Genomic DNA, 17,231 nt, shown 5'->3' with positions numbered 1-17,231 from the left:
AAAGCTTAGTGTAAAGAACATGCTCACAGAAAAAAATATAAATGCAATCTAGTGAATAGTGTATTTGAAACTGCAAGGTCATTGTGATGGACTTTTTTTCCCCTTAGCTCATTCCATGATGTTCATGTAAAAGAAACACTTTCTTTTTTTAAACCACTTATGAATCAAAAGACAGACATTCAAGTTGACTAGTCTTCTACAGACTAAGATGATAGAATTTCGGCCATGGGTTTAGTTATATTAATGTTTAATATTACTAATACTATGTCAATACCTATTACAGGACCACCACATAAGGCAGGTTTGACCCATAAACTGAACAAATTTCTATCAAATTAGCCAAGTCATGTTAGTGTTTATTTTGCCTAGGAGGAGGCAGGTGATGATATTGAGTCACTATAAAGTTAGAGTAGCACAAGCATAGAGTGGTATAAATCCTGTTAGAATAAAAGTAACTCGTCAAGAGATTTATCTTTACTTTTATTTATTTATTTTATTTTATTTTTAAACAGTATTTGCATTTCAAGTTCAGCAGCCATTTGCAACAGCTCTGTGACTTCTGCTAGTCTCCAGTATTTCCTCTATGCATCTTCAAGTGCATATTCTTTGAGGGATACTGGTGAGCGTCCTGTGAAATGTGGGCAGTGAATGAGCAACACTGTCCCAATATTGTTAATAATATTTTGTCAGTGATAAGAACTTGCAAAAAAAATATTTAAAGTTTGTAACACAGGCAGAAAATAATGAGTTTTGGTTAATGGTTACTTCTACAGGCGTATATTAAATCCCAGTACTTTTGAATAGGGTATGAATAGGTGTATGAAATTTAAATGCTGTATATAGCAAGGTAATTTGCAGATGACTGAAAGGTAAGATTAAGTACAAGGTAGTGGAAAATAAGCCAATAAGAGTTTTGATCTATTCAGTATTATCATAATTCTGAAACAAAAGGGGGATTAATCATCAAGAAAAGATGAAAGTATTAGCATTTTAGCATTTTATTTGTTTGCATATTTCATTCTCTACAGTATTGCTTTAGAACACTGAATTCAAACTTTTTGGCAAAATTTTCTTTTTCTACAGAGCCATCAATACATTTTTTTTTTTTAATTCTAAATGTTTCTAATCAACTTTGAAGGATCAGAGAGGATCAGAGGAAAGTAGGTTTGTCTAAGGAAATCTAGACCATTTTTGTCAGAAATCTGGCTTTGGAAGAGGTAATGCTTCAGTGCCTCATAAACCAGAGTGCTTTTGGGCACTTTGTGTAAGATCCATCTCAGTAAACATCAGACAACTAAAAGTTGTCATCCAAACTAGTCATCTAGTCTTTCTTTATAGTCAATGGAGAGAAATAAACACCTTCAGGGAGCGATTCATCTCATTGAAGATAAGCATCTAAGACAGCTTAGACAAATTGTCTGCCTACAATGTCTAGTTCTCTCAATAATGAGAGTTCATACATATGACTGGCTTAGATCGAGACAATCTTTCAGACATTTGAAATTAGACAAGATGAATCCCATGTTTTGTGCCTGTTTGGAATCAAAGAATAAAGAATAAGAGAAAAATAACAGCAATCTATATGAGTAAATTGTGCTAAGAATAAATTAATAAACTATTTAACCAGTATTTTTAAACTTTCTTTCACATTGATATTCTTAAGTACTTGACAGCTGAACAGAAATGGTATCCAGAAATACATTATTTAGGTGTTCTTAAACAACATTTTCTGAAAGATCTCATGATGTCTCAAGTTGTATTCAAGGTCACTTTTCTTTACAGAAATGAGAAAGGTGTCCTTGCACTTTTGAAGGAGTTAAGTATAGAGCATACTGTATGTTTTGACAAACAACAGCTGGGGGAAAGGACCTCAGGGTTATTAAAATACAAATCACAAAATCAAAAAGAAAAGAAATCTCAAAATCCTATCTCCTCATGAATCCATATGCTTTTAATATATCAGAAAACAATCACCATGGTATAAGCTTTGCAGACATAATAGAGACAGAATAAGTCTTAGATACCTTAGAGAAGCAATCCATTACAATTCAGATTAACGTGTCATGAGGGTTGATTTAATTAAAAAAGAAGTTTGGACTTGCTAAAGCTTAAGCAGTTAAATAGTGGAAACTGATTTGTAGGACACCATCAGTGGTAAACCCAGAGATATTTCATATTAAGTTTTTATTTAATTATTTTTGCAGTGGTCTTTCACTATACAGATGATACGGTGAAAGTGATTAGCTGTTTTACTCTGTTAACATTCTTCCAGCCATATTATGTGATATGAAGGTCAATTAATTAACTAACATTATTTAGAGGTACCCGAGAATCTGTTCGCTTCAGCTCCTCTTCTAAAACTTCCCCTGTAATATGCAGTGCCAGAGTAATGCTAACTAATTACTAGCAGACATAAAGTATCACTGCTGTAGGAAACACCAAAAAAAAACATCACAAATCTACCAGACCTGTGCCTTGGATGCTCCTGTTAGGAGAACCTGCAAGGTTCAGTAAAGAGAAAGAAAATACAAAGACTCCATCACCACTTACCACCACTATGCAATACAAGTAGGTAGGGTCTCTGTTCTACGGTGTCCTCATATGTGATGTATGACATCACAAACTGGCAACAAAAACTACTCTACAACCTGGCATTCATACTAAAAAAGCGGGAATAATAGGAAAACAAAAGGTTTTGTGTGTGTATTTGTGTTATTTGTGGTATCTGCATGTTTCACAAAACACATTTTCAGTCCAATATACTGGCTATATCTCTGGGTGAATTAATTACAAAACTCGTTTATTTACATTCTTCTGTAGGTTCAAACCAAGCAGTTGCTTTCATCTGCTGTAACAAATTGTGTAACAAATGATGTCAGGGAAGACTGGATTTTAAAAAAGGTTAAAATTATCTCTTTAAGACTGATTTATTCTGCCAAAGAATATAATGGAACAGCTCTACATGATTCATTCAGCCTAGTATCTTGTTTCTGAAAATATTCAGTTGTGAATGCTTAGGGAAAAAAGTACCAGAACAGAGAAATTTATGATGCAAGTCTTTCCTGTGTACTCTCTCAGTTTCCAGCTATTTGGAATTCAATATCTTCTTACATGAAAACTTTGTCTTCAGCTTTGCCTTTAATAGCTCTTGATAGACTTCTTTCATAGGTTAGACTATTTTATTTTAAACTGCAAAAAAGCAGTACTTATAAAACAAAGGTCATTTTTCATTTATTTTTTGATGCTGCATTTTATTGATATACTTAATAGTTTGGGCATTACTTCAGTATCCATTATCTGTATTCAGTGAGTATAAACACTACAAAATGTTTTATAAGTCCAGTAATAACTACAACCTGTTAGACCTTATAGATCACTTCATTAAAATTAACACAAAGACCAGCTATCTGGCCTTGCAAAATACACTGTCATTGTGATACCAGAATAAGTACTAAAATAAAACAGATAGAATACTGATATGGATTTCAGATGTGACAAAGCATTCACAGATGAAGTTTTGAGTTGTGTTTCAACTTTTAAGATACAGCTATACAAAGTGTCTCACTAACACAAGGTGGGTGCCTCTGTTACTATTTGCATGCCTTGCTGGAAGGGGATTCCTTGATCATATAAGAACGTTTCGTGATCCTAATGTTGAAAGTCTTTATGTAAGTGTTACAAAATAAGGACCTATCTATTCCATTCATGTTAAAAAGACCATAAGTACTAGAGAAAAGTCTGGAGAATTGGCTGTGTGACTTGGCCTCTTCAGTGCCTGGCCCTCAGGTCTCCCCCAGCTGTGGAGAGCTGGCTTCTGGCAGTAGTTTGTATGCCTTGCTGACAGTCTGCACAACAGCTGCAGGGAATATGATGGTAAAGCAAAGAATAATGGTCTAATAATTAGGTCATTAGATCCTCCTGACAAATGGGTAGCATATTAATTGATGGTTACAATTAATATCTTTGTTTTGGCTTCTGGTGAATCTAAAAATAACTGATTATCACCAATACAGAAGACTGGCATTTTGATTTAGATATGCACTATTTTGGAAGTGAATCTAAAAAGTACATAAAAATCCATAATTTTGTGTGCATTTTAACAGTAGTATTGTTTTTCAGGGAATCAGTGGAAGCATCATTGGTCAAAAACTCTGAGGCTCAACTGGAAAAGATTTTGGAACATAACATTTATCTAAAATGGCTATCATCTCTAATATTCTAGTATTGTGATTTACTGCTCTACTGAAAGAAAGTGGAGATTAAGATTTCAATTCTGCTGTGTCAGTGCAGAGGGGCTCCATGTGCAAAATGACATCTACATACGGCTAACTGCAGAACTGCATGCTATTCTACAGAAGTTAAAGAAAACTGAAATGCCAAAAAGATTAGAGTAATGACACAGTTCCTTTCAGAAAGATCATCAGCAAAAATAATAGTACCTACTACTGATAAAATGTAGTATGGAGTCCAATCCAACCAAACTGAAGCCAAAATTTTTTCCAAATAGCATTTTTGGAAAATGCTACAGTTGACAATGTATCCCTCATTTTTTGATTATTTCTTTCCACTTTAATTATATATTATTAACTTTTCTAGAAATCAATGTTTTCCTTACATGACTTGTGTTCTAATTCTGTGAAATACCCCAAAGTGCCAATAAGAACTAGAATCTCCTAGCAAATCTCAGAAAACATGCTCCAAGGATAGACAGTGACTTTGTTTGCCTTATTGCCCAAGACAAAACAGCTAGTTCCTAGCTTCACAGTAGAAAATACAACAGGTAAAGTGTACTAAAGTCCCTGTTAAGCTGGTGGAATGAAACTATCTGGTATATATAATCTAATATACTGGCAACAACCTCTGTGTCTCATGTGCTAGATAGAGACTTTGGGTAAGGTCCAAGGAATAAAAACATACAACCGAGAATGAGACTTGTAAGGGTCTCAGTGTGGCTCTTGTAGACATGATGTGGTACTAAATTTTCCTCACAAAGTAGCCTAGAATCAAGGACTAAGCCCAGGCAGACTCAACCTCTTCCATCTTCTGTTGCTAGAAGAGTAATCTAAAAAAACAAAACAAAAAACCACAAACATGCAGTAACATTGAGATCTGTCAGTTTTGGTGCTTATGTGGATGTTCTAGTCTTCCAGACTGATCTGTTACAAAAGGTATAGACCATTCCCAGTTTCAGCCCAATGAGCTCTAAGCTGGACACAAAATTACAGAAATATCAATAACCAGTTCACTATCTGAGAATGGCAGAATATTTACTAAGCATGTTGTTAACACTTATGTTTGTATTGCTTATATTATCCTTATTTCAAGCTAATATCTCATAGTTATGATGATGAACTCATTTGATACTGAGATTTAAAAAAAATAATTAACAGTACAAGAAAAAATTAGAAAGTAATCTCTTAGCATGTTTACAATTTACAACTGTTAGCTGAAAGAAATTTGAAATGCCTTTTCAAAGCAGGATGCTGGGATTTTTAAACATGACCATCAAAGAAAGCCTACCTTCTGTTGTCAGCAATCACAGTAACAGCTCTGTATTTATAGAACAAATCTTGACCTTGGCCCTCTATTCACGTGCATGAGAAGTCTGGTGGCTTCACAGCAGAAGTAGTGTAAAGAAATTTGTGCAGAAATGGGTATCAGAATAACAGAAACACGCATTTGAAACTATTTTATCAAAATTTGTGCTTTACAGACTTTATATTCCCTTTACAGGTTTATATCCCCCATACTGCTGGGGAAGTGCTGCACTTAAAGGTGTCCCTGTAGCCCAATGAGTCTGTGATTGTTGTGCAGACCTAATTATTCACTAGCAGTAGTCCAAGTATGCACGCAGATGGATTTACAACTCATTCTTCTCTTCAGCAAGCCATAGTAAGGGACTTTCTTGACCTCAAGGTAGGTACTTAAAGTTAACACTGAAGTGTCCTTTCTCAGCATCCTGTATCATTTTAAAATATTTGCTCTTGTGGGATTTACAGTATTATATGTTTTAGGCATTGCATACATTGACAAAATTATATTTCAATTTTATAATAATAAAATTTAATATTAGTATTAATTCAAATTTGATTTTATATCAATGAATAAATACTTATTTAAGCACATAGTGATTATGCCCTCCATGCTTTATTACTGCTGTTGGTCAGCCAGTACAGATGGATCAATGGTTCAAAGAGGACAATGACTGAGGCAAGGTAATTTCTCATCAGTTAGAAGTCTGTACAAAGAAAAAAAGAATTTATCCTCACTTTTACAAAAGCAAGTTAAGAGGCCAGTTGCAGACCTTCTTGATTTGAGATGCTGCTACCGTCTTGCAACCATCTTTTATTTAGTGCTTTTCTGTCGATTCCCTTCCACCTTTGAGACTTGCTGAATTGCCATGAAGCAGTTAGTCAAATATGCTGGTATTAAATGAATGTGCCTTCAATGGAATATAAACATTTAGCTCACTGATTGGAAGTAGTTGTCTTTATTTGGGCTTTGATTGTTCTCCCATGCTCATAAGCCCTACAGTCAGACATGCAAATGAACCAAATGACAGGGAAGGAGAGATGTGAATGTAGATGTACATGATAATAAATAGCCTCTTACAGGTTCTCAACTGAGATCTTAGGTCATTTCTCAAGCTCTTTTGTATAACTACAAATCCCTTATAATTTGAGTTCAAATATTCAGAATGTTCAAACACAGAATTTGTACTTCACTGAAAGAAGCAGAAAGTGAACAGCTTTCCAAGCCACAATAGGAGAGTTCTGCCTCTCTAAAAAACTGCATTGAACAATTGAACGTAGTCACAATATTTTTTTGCAGCATGTTTAAAAATCCTTCTTCCCTTCCTTTCTTCCCTTGTGTCTGCCTGTCCTCCGTTTAGTAAGTAGTGTCTTGGCAGAACAATTCTATGATTGACATATGCATGAACTCAAGTTGACTGAGTCAACATTGATTTCAATTACATGAAGATATATTTTTACAAAAATAACATAACACCAGGTGTTTAGTGCCATAAAAAACTTTTTATAATACCTGCAAACAAGAGATGGTGTTATACTATGTAACAAATTTTAAGGCTGATTACTCAGCTAGCTCCATTATTTTATTTATTTTAAACGTTTGAGATAGATATTTTACAGAGGGAGGAAAGGCATTTTCTGAGCCATTTATATTGAGTAACAGTGCTGGTAATTCTCTTCATCATATTTGCTCCAGTGGTTGCAGTGGTAATTCCAGAAAGGATGTTCTGAATTAGCCTTGTACATCCACTGCTTTCTCTGATTTTTCCAAATTTTTCATCTAAAAATAAATGGAAGTGCTCAATTTAATTAGAAGTTTGTAATTTATTCCATACCTAACATAATGTGAAAGCAGAACACATGGCCATATGTTTGACCCTGGGTTAAGGGAATAAAATAGGTAATCATCTAAATATAACATTTTTATATTATTTTTGTGACTGTCTTCTGCAACACTGTACAATGACTACAAAGATTTTGTAGAACAAAAGCAGAATAATATTTTATATGTCCTTTACACCAGTATAAATTACAGTAGATGCATGCAACAGTAACATTGCACATTTGATTCTTGAAGTTAACATTTGTCTCAAACTTTGAAAACCTTAACTGAGGAAGTTTTGAGTTCTGTTTTATATTATTCCATTTTACATTCAGTGAAGCTAAATCTATATAGAAGTACACACTTTAAAGTATTTTCTCCCCACCCCACCCAGTAGAGAAAGGAAAAAAAAGTCAGGCAGTCATCATCATCCTCCCCCCATCAAAATATAAGCCACTTCTTCAAACAAGTATTTGGAAGAATAGATAAGTCTTTCCCTGTGCTGTAAGGGTCAAGAAACAGCTTCTGCCAGAACATATGGGAAAAATTAATCCCAGCATTTCTGGGTATGGAGGTCTCACTGTACTTGCATTTCCTCTGTATTTTATTTCCATTATTTCTGTGTTGTTTTATGATCTGGAGAAAGGTCATGCTTAATAAAAACCATGTTCAGTCACGCTTTTCAGTATTGTTTGATTTATATTTTCTCATTATATTTCCAAAATTTTTTATTCAGATGGGCTACTTCCTCTTTACAAAAGACCAGATGAATAACAAAGCCTTTCACAAGTGTTCTTCATTCTGTGATCTGTAGCTTATATTGTTTTTAAAAAAGCCATAAGAAGGTTGCTGTTTTAAGAAAATGATTTCAGAACATTCCTAAAATTGTACAGAAATTTGGTCTTAAGAAATTTTTACATTAATTTAAGGGACTGAAAATTCAGTTCATAGAGTGTACATCAGTGTCATTATCCCCACTACCTCTTGCTTTTTCAAAAAGTTTTACTTTTAGCTTAGACTAAGACTTTCACAGACTTAATAAGACTAATAATAATGATAATTTTAGACTGAGTCTGTTGATTGATTTACATGAACTACAAGTCATTAAAACATGGAAAATACAAAAAAGTGTAGAGAAAAGGAGCTGTGAGCCCTAAAATTCAAGATCTGAAAAACTGCAAGCTCAAATAAATGCTACTGAAATTCTTTATGAGAAGAGCAATGAAGCGGTTTTGATAGTACAAACACTTTAAATTTAAAATAAACAGCTTATTTAATAGTCCTCCTTGTGGGTTTCCACTTGCAAGTGGAAAGTTTAGTTTAGAACCATCCTTCTTATAGAATATTAGGGGTGCTATGGGTTAGTTGAATCAATTTGTTGCCTGTTGCACCTTTTCCACTTGTTTTGGGACATTGAATACAAATTTATACCTACAGAAATCTGTAGATCACTGTGCTTTTGGTACACAGAACCAGTCTCCAGAGACATCAACTGACTCTCATGGATCCTCTGGTTTTAACCACAGAGATTGTGGGCTGAAGGGAATGTGCAACGTTGCATGTTATCATACGTTATTTCTCATGAAATGTGTTTGTGGGAGAAGAATCTATTCAACAAACAGCTTTCTATTTAGACTTCATCCACTTTAAGAGTCTTTGAAGCTACAAGCAAAAAATTACAAGAGCAATGGATTTAGCTTATTTAATATAATACCTGTCTGAACTACCTAACAAACATTCCACATTGAATTTTACAGGGTTTTATGCACACTATTTATCTGAAAAATGCATTGTTGTAACTTAGTGAGGAAGGCCTAGTATTCATGATCTGGAGAATTCTTCTTCTTATTATTTTTAAAGAAGTCCAAGATACTTGTTTGAGAAACTTGGACTAAGTGAATTTTTCTTCCCCCAAGTCTTTCTTTGAAGATTTGGGACCTTTTTTATTAAATAATCTGCCTGCATCCAATACACAAGATACAAAATAATATTGTTTAATATCCTGTGTAACTTACTGATTTCCTGTGTAGCACCAACTTAAATCCTGTAGTGCTTTTATATTCTGTAGTTGTACCGATCACCTTATAAGTTGTATACAGCAAATATTTGTCAGGTTTTTTTTTTTTGTCAATTTTTTACTTATTTCTGAGTTGCTGTTGTATCTACTAGCATGAAAACAGCAACTATTTAAGAATAAATATTAGGAAGGAAATGTTTTTAGTAATTCAAATAGATTCTCTTCTGAGATATTTTAGCTTAGATGCACGTTGGTAGTTTAACAATCTTTTTGCCATTGATTAAAAGTGTTGAAGAGTTACAAGAATGTACCATAACCTGAGCAGATAGACTGCTGTTTACACACCTGTCTCAAAGTTCTCAAATTCAGAAGTGGTATAGTCTTCACTGACAGAAAGGTATTACATACATGCATCTTTATACATAAGAACATGTATGGTCACAAATGTTAATGTGTACTTCTGAGAAATAAAGCAAAACAAAGTGAGACTTCTCAGACTTAACACAGGCAAACTAGAAGTAGATAACTGTTGTTATTGGTGGGAGAGGGGCTTAAAAATGCTCCCAAGACCTTTGTCTCACTTTAACAAGCACCAGTAAGATAGGAAGTTTCTACACCCAAGGTAAGTTTGAACTTTATAAATCTGTTCTGAGAAATAATAGGGGCAAAGCAAGTTTAGAATTAGACCATCAAAACTGTAGCTCTAGGTTTATTCTTTAAATGAGAAATGGCTGTAAAATTTTAATGCACCTACCTTTGAAGTTTGCTTTAGAAACAAACAGAATAATCCTCTGCAACAAATAACAAATGAATAAGTAAAAATAGAATTCATGACAGATGCAATACAGATAGTTTTACACAAACATCTTTTTATCTCCAAAAAACTTTTGTCAAAAACTTTCCAAATGCAACTTTGCAGAGCATCACAAAGTACTTCAGACCTCTGATAAACTCCACTTTACTGAGCTATAATAACAACAATAATGAATTTTTGGTACATATGTAACTCCCCATTAAGTGTGCTCTTCAGAATGCCTTTTATCTAGAGATATTAGTCTTTGGCACTACTCTCGACAAGAGCAAATATAATGGTGATTTATGTTATTAATATTTTTGAACCCAATTTAAAGCTTATTTGAACACAAACCACCAATTTTCCGTATAACAATGACTTTGTTGTTAAAGGCTTTGGAAAGTTTCAAAACTTGACTTTAAGATGGAGGTTTAACTCATTAATGGTCCTTAGAGCCAGACAGTCTTCCAAAAACCAAGGTTGCCCATGGCCTCCTTCAGCCTTTTAAAATATATAATCCATGGTATTTTCATAGAAGGTTAGGGATGCACAGACTAGATTCTCAGAGCATCAGATAGTGTCAGTTACTAAAGGTTACTTCAAACAGTAACCTCAAGTACTCACACCAGCTGAGGACGTGACCCACAACATCTAATACAAATCAACAAATCCATGAGAATATTAACTAGAAATAAAACAAGCCAACAGCTTGTATTGTCAAGACAACTAACAGTTAAGACCCAGACTGTTCAGAGTGCCACGTATCCCTAGAAGTACTAACATGCAACGCATATTCAGTTAGTATTTTTTATTTTTCCTCACAACGACCTTGAAACAGCAGCTCTTTCATTTTAGTAGTCCACCATCATATTGCAAGAAGAGAAATAATAAGAAAAAAAGAACATCAAGAAAGCAACAACAACAACAATATATATATACCAAACTACCACCACCACAACAAAAACTTCATAGTCAAACTCTCAGACATAACCTCTGGCCACAAGAAAATCTTATTCTACTCATTCATGCTATTGGATGTAGACATTTCTTTCTTACCACTAAACATTTTAAAAAATAATAGTAGTTTCTCTTATATTGCCTCTAGATAAGTAAAGAAAAAATAAAAATTATCCACTTGCCACATCATTTATGCAGTGATGTGTACTATTCTTACCTACATTAGCGTGAACATGAATTACTTCTGTTCCAGAATTGCAAACAACTTCCATGAGAAAAAAATAAAGTCCAGCCTCTTAATTATATATGAGACCTAGGGCCAGAGGTCACGCAGCCAAGCACAGAGACACAGTTCTAGTACAAGCAGTCTCTAAGAGCTTTGGCTGCCAAAGGGAATCATCGAACATCCAGCATCACTACGGTAGTTTATCTACAATAATGTCTGGCCTCTGTTATGGAAGGTGCTGCTGCAAGGACCAACACTACAGAAACATCATCCTGAAGCAGTGCACCATGGCCAGGTAGAGATGCATGACTTACTTCAGCCCCCACCTGGTCCCAGGATCAGAGGATAGTGCCATGGCAGCCCAAGCAGGCAGCTCCAACAGGGAACCCGGAGTGGCAACAAGTAGAACTAACAAAGCTATAGTACCACAAGCAAGACCACTGACCTATGGCATCTAAGCAAACAGAGTAAGGAAGATCTGTAACCTCTTACAGTCAATGGTGGCCAAAGAAACCTATAAGTGATGAAGCAGGTCCAAGATCAATCTAGCAAGCCAGGTCAGCAGGCCTGAGTCAGGACTAACAAAAGATGTACCTCTGGCAAGGATTGAGTTTAAATACTACGGCAGAGAGGAAGGAAGGGGAGGTGGTCCCTGAGGAGGCACCTCACAGCTCTCCTTCATTGACCTCATCACAGAGGCCTGATGCTGGTTACCTAGCTGTGCTGGATGGGTGCTGGGGGAGCACAGGCAGCTCAATACTTGGGATGGGCAGGGACAGACATTACAAGGACTGCTGGTGCCCCCAGTGCCCTGATGGGTGTACCCAGCCACCTCGGAAACCTGCCTTGGTCTATGCTCAGCTATGCAGCTTAAGATTTCTGCGTGTACAGTGATGGCAATATCTTTCTGTTCCTTTTCCTTGTGTGAATGCTTGAAGAAGAGAAGATTCGTAAGAGACTTTTAAAGGTTTATTTACAATTAATAGAGATGGCTTCAATGCATTTAAATCTTGTCACATATCACTGGTGTTACAAATAATGAACAGAAACAGCTAAAGTAAGTAGAATAAGTTTTATAACACTTTAAGTAAATTAGCCTTAGAAGAACATATTGTATGTTCACAAGAAGAAGGAGGAGAGGTAGAAGAGTCTCTCAAAGAGTTTTTATGCTCAGAGTTCCTGGAGTTGAACAGCAGCACTCAGAAAAATTGTATTTTTCTATTTGTTTAACAGATTTTTCTTAAGTTTTCATTAACATAATACCTGAAATTTAAGCTGGAGTTTTGAATATCCAGTTAATTTCTGAAGTTATAAGGAAAGAAAGAGGGAAGTGCAAAGTATTGTGAAAGAACTTCAGGCATTGTCCCAATGTCCTGAAACATACAATGTAAAAACATATAATGTCCTGTCTAACATACAATGTATGAAAGCTATTAGTAAAAGCATAGTAGGTGCTCTCTACCTACTTACTGCAGTGCCAGCAGAGATGGAAAGCTACTCTTTGCTACTCTTTTTTTTTTTTTTTTTTTTAGATAGCTGGAATAAAAAGGCTCTACAGGAAGTGATTATTCTGTTCTTTTCTGCATATTTCTGGCATATGGATAAATATTTAAGAAAGTGATTTCTTTATTCAATGTCAAGAAGTTAGGAACATCTCAGGACTTTTAAGAGATTTTTATATAAGAAAGCTTGTGAAAGTGCCAGACTGAAAAGTTTCTCTCCACAGGGAAGAAGCAAGAAATGACAAGCAAGTTTCTACTATTTCTGTCCAAACTTCTTCAAGTCTACTTGAAAACAAACCCAATAAGTGAAAAGACAGCTCAGCTGCTGTTAATCATTTGTTTTTTGACTTCTTTACAGAGGCTGCCAGCCAGGTTGCTAGTCATTTAATGTTATATCTTCTTCTATTAGCTGAATTTGAAATATCAACCTATTTTATCCTATATCTATAATAGGGAAGCAACAACTAATACTTATAGAATTTAGCCATTATATGAATCATCAACCCTGGGCTTTTTCATTATATAAATTTGAAAACATGGCCATTTACAGTTCAGGTATGTATCAACTTGCATAACAAAGTTACCACACACGTTCCTCCTCTCTGTAAATACCATCACTGGAAGTCAAAGTAGTTATCCATTTTGGCTGGATGCTTTCTGACCTCTGTCCCTTAAATTTGCATGCTGAAAATGTCATCTTAGCAAAGGCTCCAGCATTGTAGTGATGTAGTTGTACTACTGACAGCAACAGTACTTTTAAATAAAAAACTCACTACATGTCTCTTCCACAAGATTTGCTCTTGAAAGCTGTTTGCCATAAATAGTTAAATCTCTTCAGTATGTTGAAAAGGAGAGTCATTTAACTTAACAGTTCAGTCTTATCCCATTGCCCAGGGTAGATAAAACCTTTCCACCTGTCTAATAGACACTGTTAGCCTAGAACTCTATAGTGGGAAAAATATTGGTGCCATTCCCCTACAGAGGCCAGAACAATAGACTTTCCCCTTAGTGTTTGAGAAGGGCACGCTAACGGTAATTCACCTGCTGGACAAAGCAGCAGGTCCTTTCACATTCACATACCATTAAAAGTTTATTTTATTATTTTATTATTTTATTTTTTAACTGTTAAAATCAGTTGAAATTTGTAAAGAAGACTTGTGTATCTATCTTCTTTCTGTCAGACAACTGCAGACCAGTTAGAATGTTTGCAACACTTTTCATTAGAAAAGGAAACAGATTTTAAAAAAAAATAAAAATTATTTTCTTTTATAAACTAATTTAACAAGCACAATGCCAGATAGCATTGGAGAACTGATTTGCAACAGACAAATATATATATATATACACACACATACATATATATACACACACACATATATATATGTTGCTCAAAAACATCCTTGGAAATAGTTGTTTGCCCAAAAGGTTGCAAAATTAGAGAAATATTTCCTTTTTGCTACTGCTTAATATCAGTTTTTAGTTCTAAATCAAAGTGATAATATTGCAGCCGTTTACAGAAGAATAGCATACATTCAGCATACATTCAGAAATGAGTCACCACTTGACAAAGACTCTTGGTAAAATAAACTATAGGATTTTGAAATTCAACTCCCTCTGCAAGAAGAAAAGGAGGAAGTTAAAAAAATAGTTGGGAAATGGGGTATTTTGTTTTTCTTCAGAAAGCTGTTATATGTTAAATGTGCAAAACCAAATAAACCAAATAGTATTTGTTACTATATTGCATGTCTATCAGTGTCTCTCATTAAAAATTCCTTACATTGCAGGCTAGGATGAAATAAGTACAAAGACACACACATACATACACCTGTCCCATTTCCCCCTGCCCCCCAGACAAATATCATATGGTAAATGGTGATATTTTCCAGCCATTTATCCTAAATTAAGGGTTTGAATTTGAAGAGCTCTTTCTTTTCTAGATGAGCCATTTCCTTTTTGTTTATTCTACAGTGACAGTATCTACTATTAATACAAAGAAGAATATTATCAGTACCATTAAATCTAACTTCTCTCCTAGTAAGATAACTAAGGTCTCTAGTATGTTCCAGTCAAATCCAGAATTGACATAGTATGTTTTGTTTCCAAATGTCAACAGATGATAATGGCAACTTCATGACATTTCCCAAAGTTCATGCAGACAGTTTAAAGTCTTACAGGAAATGTCCTTAAACTGTTAAGGCAACAGAACTAGTTGTGGTTTCATTTTTATTAAACCCATGTGGTGTCTCACTTGATTACTTTACTATATGTATTTCCACAAATAATAAAGTCCTATGGATTCCACTGCTCATAGGAAAATACTAGAGGCACGTTCTCTGTGTATTACCTATCTCCTCTCTGAAATCTTTCTTCCTTATTTTGTTCTTTTCTTCATCCTTCCTTACTCTGCCCACATATGCTTTCTGTCTCCTGAAAACCTATTCTTCTCTATATTTGTTAGTACACTTGTCCTCTTAGAATAGTATATAGAATTATTTGCTTTTTCTAGACATGTTTTGCCCCCTTCCCCAAATCATTGATTTCATCCCAACCTACAATTGTCTGTATCTTATTAAAAAAAAAAAAAAAGAGTGTCTGAAAAAAAAAAAAAAGGTTTTGTTTATGGACAACAATATAATAACAAGGGTTTGTTTTAGATTTTATTTAAGCTTCATATTTGAACAATGCTCATTTGAGACTTGCTAGGTTGTTCATTCTTTACTGAAGGTGTTAGTTTGCTTTCTAACTTCCACAGAAATCTCATTAAACATCAGAATGCCTCAGAAAGTTTGCAACAGTAGGGACCTTAAAAAAAAATGGTGTTTGCAGGTCTTCCAAAGTTATATTTCCATATCAGGATATATGGAAGTCCCTTATGGTCTGGATTTCCCGATCCCATGTTACAGCATACGAATAATGTCTTTGGATCCACATGCATAGAGGCAGCCTGGAGCATGGCCCTCAGGGCTATCCAATCATTCATTTAACTGTCTGGAGCTGGAGATTATGAGAGATTTTATGAGAGAGATTATGAGATTATGTTGATCAGTTTTGTCAGGCTGACATAGTAAAGAAATGGGGAATTTCCAACAGCTACTCTCTTAATTCCTTTCTAAACAAATAAACATATAAATGTCAGCACATTCTCATAGGTATTTTGATTTCAGTGAATCAGTATTTTTTCCAGTACAAACTGTTTTCTGCTTAAAAAACATACTAAATCAACTAAACAATGAATAAAGGCTACAGACTCAGTTCTGTTAGCAACACTTTTTTTTTCTTTTTTAAACACATATAATATGGTTGGACACTCCCTTTTCAACTTCACTAGCATTCTGCTATGTTGAACTTTCAATATAGTAAAATATTCAAACCTCTGATGAAAAGACAAACTATCACACCCAGAAAACACATGGACCAAACAAATGCTTGTGCTCCATCATTGGTATATTTAAAAGGAATAGTCCCAGTGACATCTATAGTGGTATGTACATAAAGTTGACTTTCACAGGCATCTGTGCATATGAGAAGGTTTGAGAATCTCAAACTATGTAGACTCACTAAGTTTTCTTCACTTCATGTTTTAAAAAGTTATTTCCGCATAGGATTGGTCAAAAAAGTGATCAGTAAAACATTTAAAGACAAAGTGAAAACTATTTTTTTTTGAATTGCAGATATGATGATATTTTTCTGTTAGTTTCAGTTTAGCCTTCCAAAATGGGTTATTTTTAATTTTTATTTTCTGTGCTTTAATGTGCTTTTTAAAACAAAGAAAAAAGGTGAAAGTGTTGAAAATAAAATGTAAACAACTTAAAATATAGACTTTTTTTTCACACTGCTTAATTTTCCACTGAAAATGAGGCAGTAGGCAAGAGTGCACCCAGTCTGAGCAGCCTGTAAGGGAACTGCGACATTTTTCCATGTTCAGTAACTACTCAGAGAAAAAAAGGGGATAGCAAATATTTACTTTATTCACTGTGTGCACAGGAAGAATTGGCATTGTGCAGCATGACACAAAGGTTCCCACCAGCTCTTGCCCAAGCTTTTGAAAGGCACAGTTCCCCACATTTCCTTGCAACTTCAAAGGATATGTCTCATATTGCAAGAAAACTGTAAATGAAATAACACTTTCATTGAAACAGCATTGAAACTAAAGTAATGATGAAAATGTATTGAAAATTTGGATTGATAACAGGTATTGATAAATGTTAGAGATCTGACAGCTCATGAGAAATTTATTCAGACTATGTAAGCAACCCTGTTAAACCCAGCAGAAACAGTGTTGAAACTTTCACTAATTTTCAAAATGTCAGAGGAGATAAAGCTTAAGTTATTTCCCCTTCAGCTGGTGCCATTAAGTAATAGATGACCCTTTTCTATTTAGTA

The 17,231-nt window shown here is 34.6% G+C and overlaps 1 long non-coding RNA gene across 3 annotated transcripts; it reads right to left on the bottom strand.

The window, feature by feature from the left end:
• Positions 1 to 483: 483 nt before the first annotated feature.
• On the bottom strand, positions 484 to 11,985 carry LOC121071459. Of its 3 annotated transcripts, none has more exons than XR_005820610.1 (4): positions 11,792 to 11,985; positions 10,125 to 10,161; positions 5,521 to 7,311; positions 484 to 628 (listed from the first exon to the last, which is right to left on the bottom strand). It is a non-coding gene; the product is annotated as an uncharacterized LOC121071459 (long non-coding RNA). The 3 variants fall into 3 exon arrangements; XR_005820612.1 differs by lacking the exon at positions 484 to 628 and adding an exon at positions 2,173 to 3,856; XR_005820611.1 differs by lacking the exon at positions 484 to 628 and adding an exon at positions 3,882 to 5,062.
• Positions 11,986 to 17,231: the final 5,246 nt, after the last annotated feature.

Source organism: Cygnus olor, chromosome 5 (genome assembly GCF_009769625.2).
Source record: "Cygnus olor isolate bCygOlo1 chromosome 5, bCygOlo1.pri.v2, whole genome shotgun sequence".
In the NCBI taxonomy this organism is placed as follows: Eukaryota; Metazoa; Chordata; class Aves; order Anseriformes; family Anatidae; genus Cygnus; species Cygnus olor.
The sequence above is the reverse complement of the archived record's forward strand: the minus strand, read 5'-3'. Positions and strand labels throughout refer to the sequence as shown.